Source organism: Octopus bimaculoides, chromosome 19 (genome assembly GCF_001194135.2).
Source record: "Octopus bimaculoides isolate UCB-OBI-ISO-001 chromosome 19, ASM119413v2, whole genome shotgun sequence".
Lineage (NCBI taxonomy): Eukaryota > Metazoa > Mollusca > Cephalopoda > Octopoda > Octopodidae > Octopus > Octopus bimaculoides.
Genome location: NC_068999.1, coordinates 22,812,804 through 22,822,433, shown reverse-complemented (window position 1 = coordinate 22,822,433; position 9,630 = coordinate 22,812,804). Strand labels below are relative to the sequence as shown.

General features: G+C 36.9%; 1 protein-coding gene and 1 long non-coding RNA gene across 3 annotated transcripts in view; one reads left to right on the top strand and one right to left on the bottom strand.

Annotated features, from left to right (window-relative positions):
• Positions 1 to 9,285, top strand: part of LOC128250074 (uncharacterized) — a 54,838-nt gene extending 45,553 nt beyond the window's left edge. Inside the window, exons 2-3 of one of the 2 annotated variants that reach the window (XR_008266191.1) lie at positions 124 to 1,977; positions 7,601 to 9,285. This is a non-coding gene — a long non-coding RNA (uncharacterized LOC128250074). The remainder of the gene's footprint in view (positions 1 to 123; positions 1,978 to 7,600) is intronic. The other variant, XR_008266190.1, reaches the window with a different exon arrangement.
• The window catches only part of LOC106871644 (calcium and integrin-binding protein 1), a 443,076-nt gene that overhangs the window by 325,016 nt on the left and 108,430 nt on the right, over positions 1 to 9,630 (bottom strand). The window lies entirely within an intron of this gene.

Below are 9,630 nucleotides of genomic sequence, written 5' to 3'. Positions count from 1 at the left end.
TGTGTGTGTGTGTGTGTGTGTGTGTGTGTGTGTATATATTCAGGGTACGTAAGGTATTTGAGGACATACCTTTTTGGGGTCATTGCTGTATTTTTTGCTAACTCTTTATAATCTTTGTTTCAGAAAATAATAATGGCAGACCCCCCAACTTACTCAAGAAATGAAGAGGCATGCTGTTATTGTGGTTATAAAGGCTGAGCATAAAGATCTTTCGTCTACAAAGTTTGTAAGGAGCTAGAGACTGAAGATGGAAACGTATCACCAGTATCAAAGCACAAAAAGCATTCTAAACGCTCTAAAATCATCAGACCACCGGCAAGTTGATTACAATCCCAGAAATTCCATGAGGCCAATTTCAAAACTCTCCATGTGTCAGAAGGAACAGTAAGATATGTTGTCCACAAAGACATCAGATATAAGTCTTGTATGATGAGGAAAGGTCAATTTCTCATAAAAAGCAAAAGGCAATCACTACATCAGATCTAAAAGGCTCTTAAACAAGCTGAAAAATCCAGAAGAAGATTTGATTTGTTTTTTTCTCAAACGAGAAAAACTTCGACCAAGATCAAAAAGCTAACAGAAGAAATGACAGATGGTTATGTGCAGACACTTCTGAAGTTCCAAGTGTTATACATACAAAATTTTTAGGGATTGTCAGCAATGAAGGACATGTGGTGCCTCCTTACTTTTTTTCCATAAGGCCTTAGAGTTAACTCTGCCGCCTACATTGAGGTCCTGGAAATAATTCTTAAGCCATGGATAGATAATATATGCAATGGAAGGCCATATGTGTTTCAGTAAGACTCTGCATTATCACACATGGCTCTAGTAACACAGGAGAAAACTAGAAACAGACAACAAATTAAACAACTAACGCCACAAAATCCCAATACCACATCAAACACCCGTACAAACAGACCTAACCGAAAATATAAAAACCATGTTATCTTTTGGTATAACCCAATCTGGAGCTCGGACATCTCATCCAAAATCGCGAAACAATTTTTCGCTGACCTTGATCGCTACTTCCCTAAAAATGAAGTGTACAACAAAATATTTAACCGTCATACTATAAAACTGTCCTATGCTAATTCATCAAATATAGAGCACCACGTTCGTAGGATTAACAATTGGAAACTGAGACAACGAACAGACTACACTCAAAATAAGACGTAAAAATTGACCGCGACTCATTTAACCAATCTAGAGACAACACTAATATCAATCAATTAATGCATCAAAATGATAATAACTCTAACTATGAAAGCAACCGAGATAAAACAACTACAATATCGACAATAACCATCCAACGAATCACACCACCAATAATTCAAACAACAACACTAATACACCCAGAAATAGTGATAATAAAAGGATAACAATGACCACAAATATACTGAACAGAACCAATTCATCTAGTACTCGCAGCACAAAAACAAACCATTTATGCTCATGCAGAGACAAATCCAAATGTCCTTTAAACAATCAATGTATAACAAAAAATGTGATATATAAGTACACTGTAAATAATAGAGAAGGCCCCTACGTATATATCGGAGCCTCGGTAGATCTTTTCCAAAATCGATATCATAACCACATTGCCAGCTTTCGAAATATCTTTAAACGGTATGTAACACCACTGGTTGATTTTATCTAGAGACTCAAGGAAGAGAAAGTAATATATGACCTGACCTGCGACTCCCTACAACACCTTATTCCGGAAATGCCAGCTATGTTCCGAAGAGTCACTCTCAGTATTGTTAACAAAGAAGCGCATTATAAATAGATTTTAGGGACAATTACACAGATGCCTACATGCAGCTAAATACACATTCACAAATTACAATCTTATCCTTACCTAACTAATGCGCTTTTTTTTTTTTTTCAATATATATTTTTGCTTGTAATAGCCGGTTCTTTTGGTCAAACTGTTATATCTGCAGCTGCTTCAGAGGCCAAGATATGAAAATTGTCAAGGTGTAGTACAACGGTTTTGCTATGGAATGGTGAAATTATTTTTTCGCTTTCTGAAAAAGCAACGTTTTGAACTTACGACACTTTTACATAATAGCAACGATTGATAGTCGCGTTTCATTAACAATTAATATATTAGTTGGAAGCCCGTCCTGTGTACGTGTGTGTGTCTTCGTGACTGTGCTTGTTTCTCTCACATTCCTTGATAATCAGTGCTTGTTTGTTAACATTCCCGTAACATTACTAGCTCGGAAAAAGAAACCGAACCAGAACCCTCCAAGGTAGTACCCCAGCATAGCCGTAGTCCAATGACTGAAAAACGCAGAAAATAAACGATAAAAGACGAAACAAGAAATTATGTATACTCGTGTGTGTGTGTGTGTGTGTGTGTGTGTGTGTGTGTGTGTGTGTGTGTGTGTGTGTGTGTGTATGTGTGTGCGTGCGTGCGTGTGCGTGTGTGCGTGTGTGTGTGTGTGTCTATTCATATATGTATATGTTTTGCAAACAACTTGCACATGCAAGTGCTACCAGTCGAAAGCTCCGCATATCGGAAGCCACCAAGGTAGGCCTAGCCACATTTTAATGAACACATTACACTTTTGTTCAATGATTTGAACTCCTGACAATGCCACCGCGTATATTAGAAGCGGCCACGAAAGGCGCGAATACAAGCCAAACTGTAAGCACCATATTTTATATTTACCTGGTAGCTTTGAGCTGTCAATTGCTGTTAACCCATCCTCGGCTTCTTTCATAATTTGCATCGTGCAACTCCTATCTGACAATGTTCCAGCGTATACACGTCCCAAACTGTTAACGGATTCTTCCTTGACTGTTGGAATGCTTTCTTCAGCTATTTTAAACTTAACTTCTTTTTGCACTTCCTTAATAAATGTCAGACTATGCGACTTTTTTGCTCTGAATCGCATCCTTGACCACTTCACCAACTCGTCTAGCCTCAAGAGGGCACTCTGCATGATTTGCTTGTCTGTCGGCAGCAGTATCACGTCATCCATGAAGGCCTTCTTAGGTGATTGTGCATGGGCGATTTGTTCCGAAAAATCCGCTGCTTTCAAAATCATCTCCATGACTAAGATAAACCACGTGACAGATATTGTGCTACCAGCAGCAATGCCAATCTCCAAAACGGCGCCAATCTGTTGAAAAATTTCCTGCAGTAAACCTCATCTCGAAACTGTCATAATATACCCTGATTAATCTTGTTACTTTCTCCGGGATGAGGAAGTGGTCCATGGCTCTTATCAGCAATTCGTGTGGTTCTGAGCCATATACATTAACTAGATCAAGCCATACCACGTTCAGACTTGTCTTGTTTTTTTTGGTGTCATGGATCGCTTTCCAAATCGAGAAACGATGCTCAACGCACCCAGGGATTCCAGAGACGATTGCAATATTTATATACTTTATACAGAACGCCATCACCTCCTGGGGCTCTCTTTTCTCTTGCTTTTCTCACAAAATCATTCACCTCTTTCTCCCTGATGTCCCCAATTTGAAATTTGATATCAGGTTCTAAGAGATGCCTTAGTCCATTTGTAGGTGGCAATAGCTAGTTACGGTTTGGGTCGCTAGAGGTTTCTTTAATATGAACATCCAATTCTTCTTTTGTGCACAATGAAGTGCCACTCTTTGGTTCAGTGAATAGCTTCTTAGTAACCCCCGTACGGGTTCTTCAGAAACTGTTCAGGAGTCCTTTTGCTTTCTTTTCTTCACTCATACCGGTGGATGTGTCGTTACATAACGGCATTTTCCTTTAAAATCTTCGCACAGCTGCGCGAGGTCAGGTTTTTCGTCTTCCTTCGCTCATTTCCATCGCTTTCTTTGGCTGTTCTTTCCCCTCCTCAACTGTTTCATTTTCCTGATCCCCCTGCTTGGGCCACACTTTCCTTTCGCTAATCGGTCCCATATATCAGTCCAAATAATTCCTTTCCTGTACCGTACATTGAGCTTTCTAACTTCCCCAGTTTCTCCATTGTAGATCCTGTCATATTATAAAGAGCTTTACATACCTTGTTCTCAAACTCTTTATATCTTCCTTTCTCATTAGCAGCAGGCCACAGAACCCTCGGTTTCCTCCGAGTACTATCTGATGCACAGTCTTATAACCTGTAATTTCTTGCCGAGAAGAGGTCTTTGCTGTAGCATTTATCGATCCATTGTGCTTTGAGTCCGGAGATGATTTACCACGTGTTTTACGATCAGATGATCCACACTGCTCTGTCCTCTTCTTACAAATCTTTCCCTGATGTATCTTCAAGCCTCTCTCAGTTGCAAAGGTACTGCAGCACAGTTTACGTCCAAAGTCGTTTGCACTTGGGAAGATAACGTGAGAGTGACACTGAAACGCCTGATGTCAAATAAGTCAGTGTCGAATTAGCGACACCAAACAACCGATGCGAAAACAACTGTGTCAAAACGTCTCTTACCTAAATGGATAGTGCAGAGCAGCATAACAAATTTGTTTGTGTGTAGAGCTACGGTTCTCTCACATGACACTGAAAAAGCAACAAGCGACTTTCTGCTTTAGTGTTCTTTAAAACACTTGACAAAGACAATGGTTTCAGTAGTTACCCAACAATTCAATGAGTAGATGTACATTCATGATTTTAGTTGAAAGTTACATTTAGCAGCTATCAACATATTCATTCATTAACGACCTCGTTCTAAACACAAGAGTGCAAAACAGCTAGATACTAATTCGTCGCTTACCTGCCATTTAGCTAATTTATGGAAGGAGGAATCTGCCCTTATAAGATTTTACGGCAGAAATTAACACTAATGACATGATTTAATTTTAAATCTGTTCAATCAGTTCCAGTTCTGAAGATATAGCTTACCCTATTTTAAGCTAATGCATCTATTCCTATATTAAAATTGTGGACCCTAGCTACACTTTACATTTTCATGCGATGAAAGACGTGTTTTATCAGTTTTTACCCTATCAGCTTTAATTGATTAATTATCTATAATTTTAATGAAAAATAACAGTACTAATGACATTAATATTGGGTCATCCCATAAATAATGCGTCTTTTTTCACTTGCGTGAACTAAAAGTCGGAGGGGGACGGGAAAAATACCTGTATCAACTTGCTATAAAAGCAGGTAGTAATTTTACCTTGTGCTTATTCTTAGTGCGAGTTTGAATACTGCAGTTCGATTTTTAACAGTTATTTTTTCAAAGCTATAATGAAAGTGACAAAAGGAGCATATTCGGCATATTTTGTTTTATGAGTTCAATAAAGGCAACAACGCAACAGAGGGTGCGAGCAATATCAATGCAGTATATGGGAATCGGACAATAAGCGTAAGCCAGTGTCAATGGTGGTTCCAGAAATTCCGAGCCGGAAACAACAGCCGGCAAGACGAACCTCGTCCTGGAAGATCTGTAGAGATTGAAGAGGACGTTCTACAAACCAAGGTGGAACAAAATCCCATCGTAACTGCTGAAGAACTAGCAGAAAAGCTTGGGTTTGGTCATTCAACCATTCATCGACACCTGTGTGCCATCGGAAATTTTTCGAATCTAATCGCGCGCAGAGTGAATGTGTGCTCTTCTTTGCTGTCACATTTCATGAATGAACCTTTTTTTTTTACTGAATAATGACTAGAGACGAGAAATAGGTTCTCAATAAAAATGTCAAGCGCTAAAGATAGTAGGTAGTGAAAGGAGAAACACCGGCACACCAGGCTAAAGATCTTCACTCACGTAAGGTGTTGTTATCTGTTTGGTGGGATATGAAAGGTTTAGTCAACTTTTAACTTTTAAACCCAAGCCAAATGATGACAAAGGAGATCTACTGCGAGCAGCTTGAGCAGCTTAAATGACCATCTTTGGTTTCAAGACGAAAGGTGTTCTTCCATCAGGATAATGCTCGGTTACATAGATGGAGCAGTTTGAATGGGAAACGATGCCCCACCCACCATATTCGCCGGACATTATCCCATCTGATTATCATTTATTTTACAGTCTTCAAAATCATTTGGACTGAAAAAATATGAATTTTGCAAACGAGGTCAGAACAGTACTGGAGAAGTATTTTTAGTCACGGACAAGTGAATTTTGGAAGAGGGGCTTTACAAGTCTACCAGATAAATGGAAGAGCATTGTGGAAAATGAAGGAGAGTATATTTTAGATTAAAAAGGAACTTTGCTTATTTTAACTTTAAAAAATAAAAGAAGTATAAAAAAACATGCATTATTTATGGGATGACCCAATATATTACATTCTAATTAAAAGAACCGCATATAATGAAATCAGCTTATTTCAACATAAAATCTTAAAGACATTGAATAAAAAAGGTGTCTACTTTGAATATTTATGCAGTAAATTCTTTGAATTTAGCGTGAAAAGGCAGGGGTTTTATGGTTTTTAGATAAGAGAGCTTATCAGACATTTATATATTCAATGGATACTACTGAACCCTATGCATGGTCTTCGTTTGTCTTAATTATCTAAAACCTTCTTCACAACCACAAGGCAGACAACTAATTTAAATAAATGGAGTAGATTGTTGCCGATTTGAACATGTAACTGTCACATGAACATCAGGGTTTATTACACCTGAAGTCATTTCACTCATCTTGAAGCTTGATAATATGAGAAAAAGGAAAAGGATTTTATTGGGGTATAATGACAATAAAGGAGAGGTACCAACGAAGGTGGAAGACTTGTAGCAGACTACTACTAGAATTTCCAGCAACATTGTTTTGGTAAACTCCATTCTAGAAATACTTGTAAAATAAGCCACTTCTATGTTGAATAATTGATCATTTAATCTTTATTTTTGAGTTACAATTGCTGTAGATTTTGATGCAGTACACTATAAGCATTTTATACTGAAGTAATTCTTCCTAAAGTAGGCGCAAGACATGGGATTTGGTGGGGGGATAGTCGATTACATCGACCCCAGTACTTATTTTATCGATACGAAAAAATGAAAGGCAATGCAGACCTCGGCGAAATTTGAATCCAGGATGTAAAGACGAAATACCGCTTTGCATGAGGTTGTTTATGTCTTGCAAAATATTTATAACATTAATATTGTGGTTGTTTTTGTATTAAATTATCAAATCATTAATTAATTAGGATTGATAGGACATAATTGATGCAAATTTTAGAATCAGCAGCCCTAAATATACGTAACCTCCAAGGCAGCAAAATGTAAGAAGCAACTGAAATCCCTAATTTCAACGCATAAATAGAAACCTCATAAAGAGATAAGCTGTATCTCCAAAACGAAATTTGATAGAATAGAACTGATGGTATATTCGGAATCAACACCCCAAATCCGTCCCCAGCAAATCTAGCCTCCAAAACCTTTTTGCCACTGTTATCTGATTGAGACATTAACACACAATGAGTTAATTGAGACATTAACACACAGTGGTGTAGCTTGGACACCAAGAGAAAAGTGTACCACAGAAACTTTTTTTATTCCAGTGCCGGTTTTAACATTAAGCAAATGGCAACATAATATGTAACAGTTCTTTTGATAAATTTTAAAAGTTTTGAAAATTGGCATTTTTCCCCGTTGCCCTAGTTATAATAATAATTTTCTTATATTACTTACAATTGCTTAATGTTGTAAATTTATCTTTTCAGGACACGCAGTGTAGTTTTTGCGGCCACTACTGTCGTGCAGAGCACCAGACCATATTAGATGTTATATTTTGGCGACTTCCTAATAGTGGACAATTTAACCCGCCTACATTGATGATATAAGCATAAACACACCACATGAAAATGACTCTACCAGAGCTAACGAGGAAGAGAGAGAGAAGGGGAGGAGAGAGGGAGAGAGAGAGAGAGAAAGAGAGAGAGATAGAGAGAGAGAGAGAGAGAGCGAGAGAGAGAGAGATAGAGAGAGAGAGAGAGAGAGAGAGAGAGAGAGAGAGAGAGACTCCGAGCAATTTCAACCGATTGTTAGAAGGTATCACGGCTGCGGTCGGTTGGAAAGGCAGCTTAAAATAATTGCGGAACTCCTCTCGCAAAGAAACTGAATTGTTAATCCATTATTTCACATTTAATACATATTTCCTTTTTAGTTTGACAGGGGAAGGGTCAATAACTGTTGTCTCATATACTGAATATGTTAACATATCAGCCTACAAGACCGTATCAACATTTATGTAGGACAAGGATACAATAAGGGCTTTGTAAGATGCATGAACAATTTCTCGGAAAATGTTAGACTGTTTTTACTCCAGAAGTGATCTGGGGCATCACGAATGGAAATTTAAAAAGGAGCATTGGTTAACGCTCGTATTTGAGGATAATATTGGCAATAAAATTTAATTCATTTTAATTAATTAAGATTATTTAAATATAGAGTGTAATGCGTAGTGAGTTTGATTTAATAGACCTCTTCAGCGAATCATTGTACGATTGTCAGTGTAGACTTTACCCGAGTAGTGAAAGATGAAAAGATTATTATTAAATAATACTGTGTAACGAAGATTTTATTTCCATTTTTATTTTTTGTCTTCAGTCAGTAAGTGTTGTTTTCTATTTGCTTCTATCTAGCAATGAAAGAAAATGACTGCTTTTCCCTTCAAACTTTGCTTTTCTGACTTGGACATCAATATTTTGAAATTGACCTACTTTCCATTACATTTCAGACATATTCAGCACTGGGTTACTGAAGCAGAAATATCATTATAGCAAATATTCTGCTCAATACCACAGATTTATTTGTCACTTGCTTGATCTTAAACCACTTGAGCATGTCCCTTAGTGACTAACAATATGTACATTTCTGATCATAAGCAGGAGTAGTGAGGGAGCATCATAGCCATGTGTTGAGAGGAATTCTTTGGGGTTTGAATAAATATAAGAAATGCAAATTTTGAAGGAAATAGGCATTTTTCATACTTTCTAGAAGTAAGCAAATAGGAAATGACAGTTCTTACCCAAGGACAAAAATCGTGTTACACAGTGTTATTCTGTTTATTGTGTTTGATTAATGATGAACAGTATCTGAGAAATCTTCTAGGGGAAAGTGATTTTCCCTCTTAACTCAGTATGACCGAAACTTTGATGATATTCATTTCATGTCGATGATTACTAACACTAATGATCTTTTTACATTCAAACAAACTGATGCACAGTTTTAATATTATTGACTGTTGCGAACATTTAAACTTGTCAACATCGAAATTTTTTAACATGTTTTTCTAATTCATAATTCTAAATTTATCTGTTATGAACATTTAAATTTGTCAACATTGAAACTTTTTAAAATGTTTTTCTAATTCATAATTGTAAATTTTTACCATTGATAAACAAAAAATATAGTTGAAACTAGTTTGGTATATATGTAAATAAATTTATTTTAAATAATTACAAGTCTTCCAGATTTAGGTGCATTTTCAACAACAAATTTGCCTATATCTTTTCCTGCGTGGAAATACACACCCTCTTTTGTCTTATACACACACACACACATATGTATATGTATATAAGACAAATGACGTGGAGGTCTTTTGCAAAATATTCTGCAACCGGTATACGTAATGAATCGTCAATAGTTCATATATCCGAAAAAGAGGCACGCTAAGCATTAATTAGACCAGTAATATATTTTTTAGGAAGTTAAACGTTATGGCCAGTCATAGAGTGACCATAACATTTAA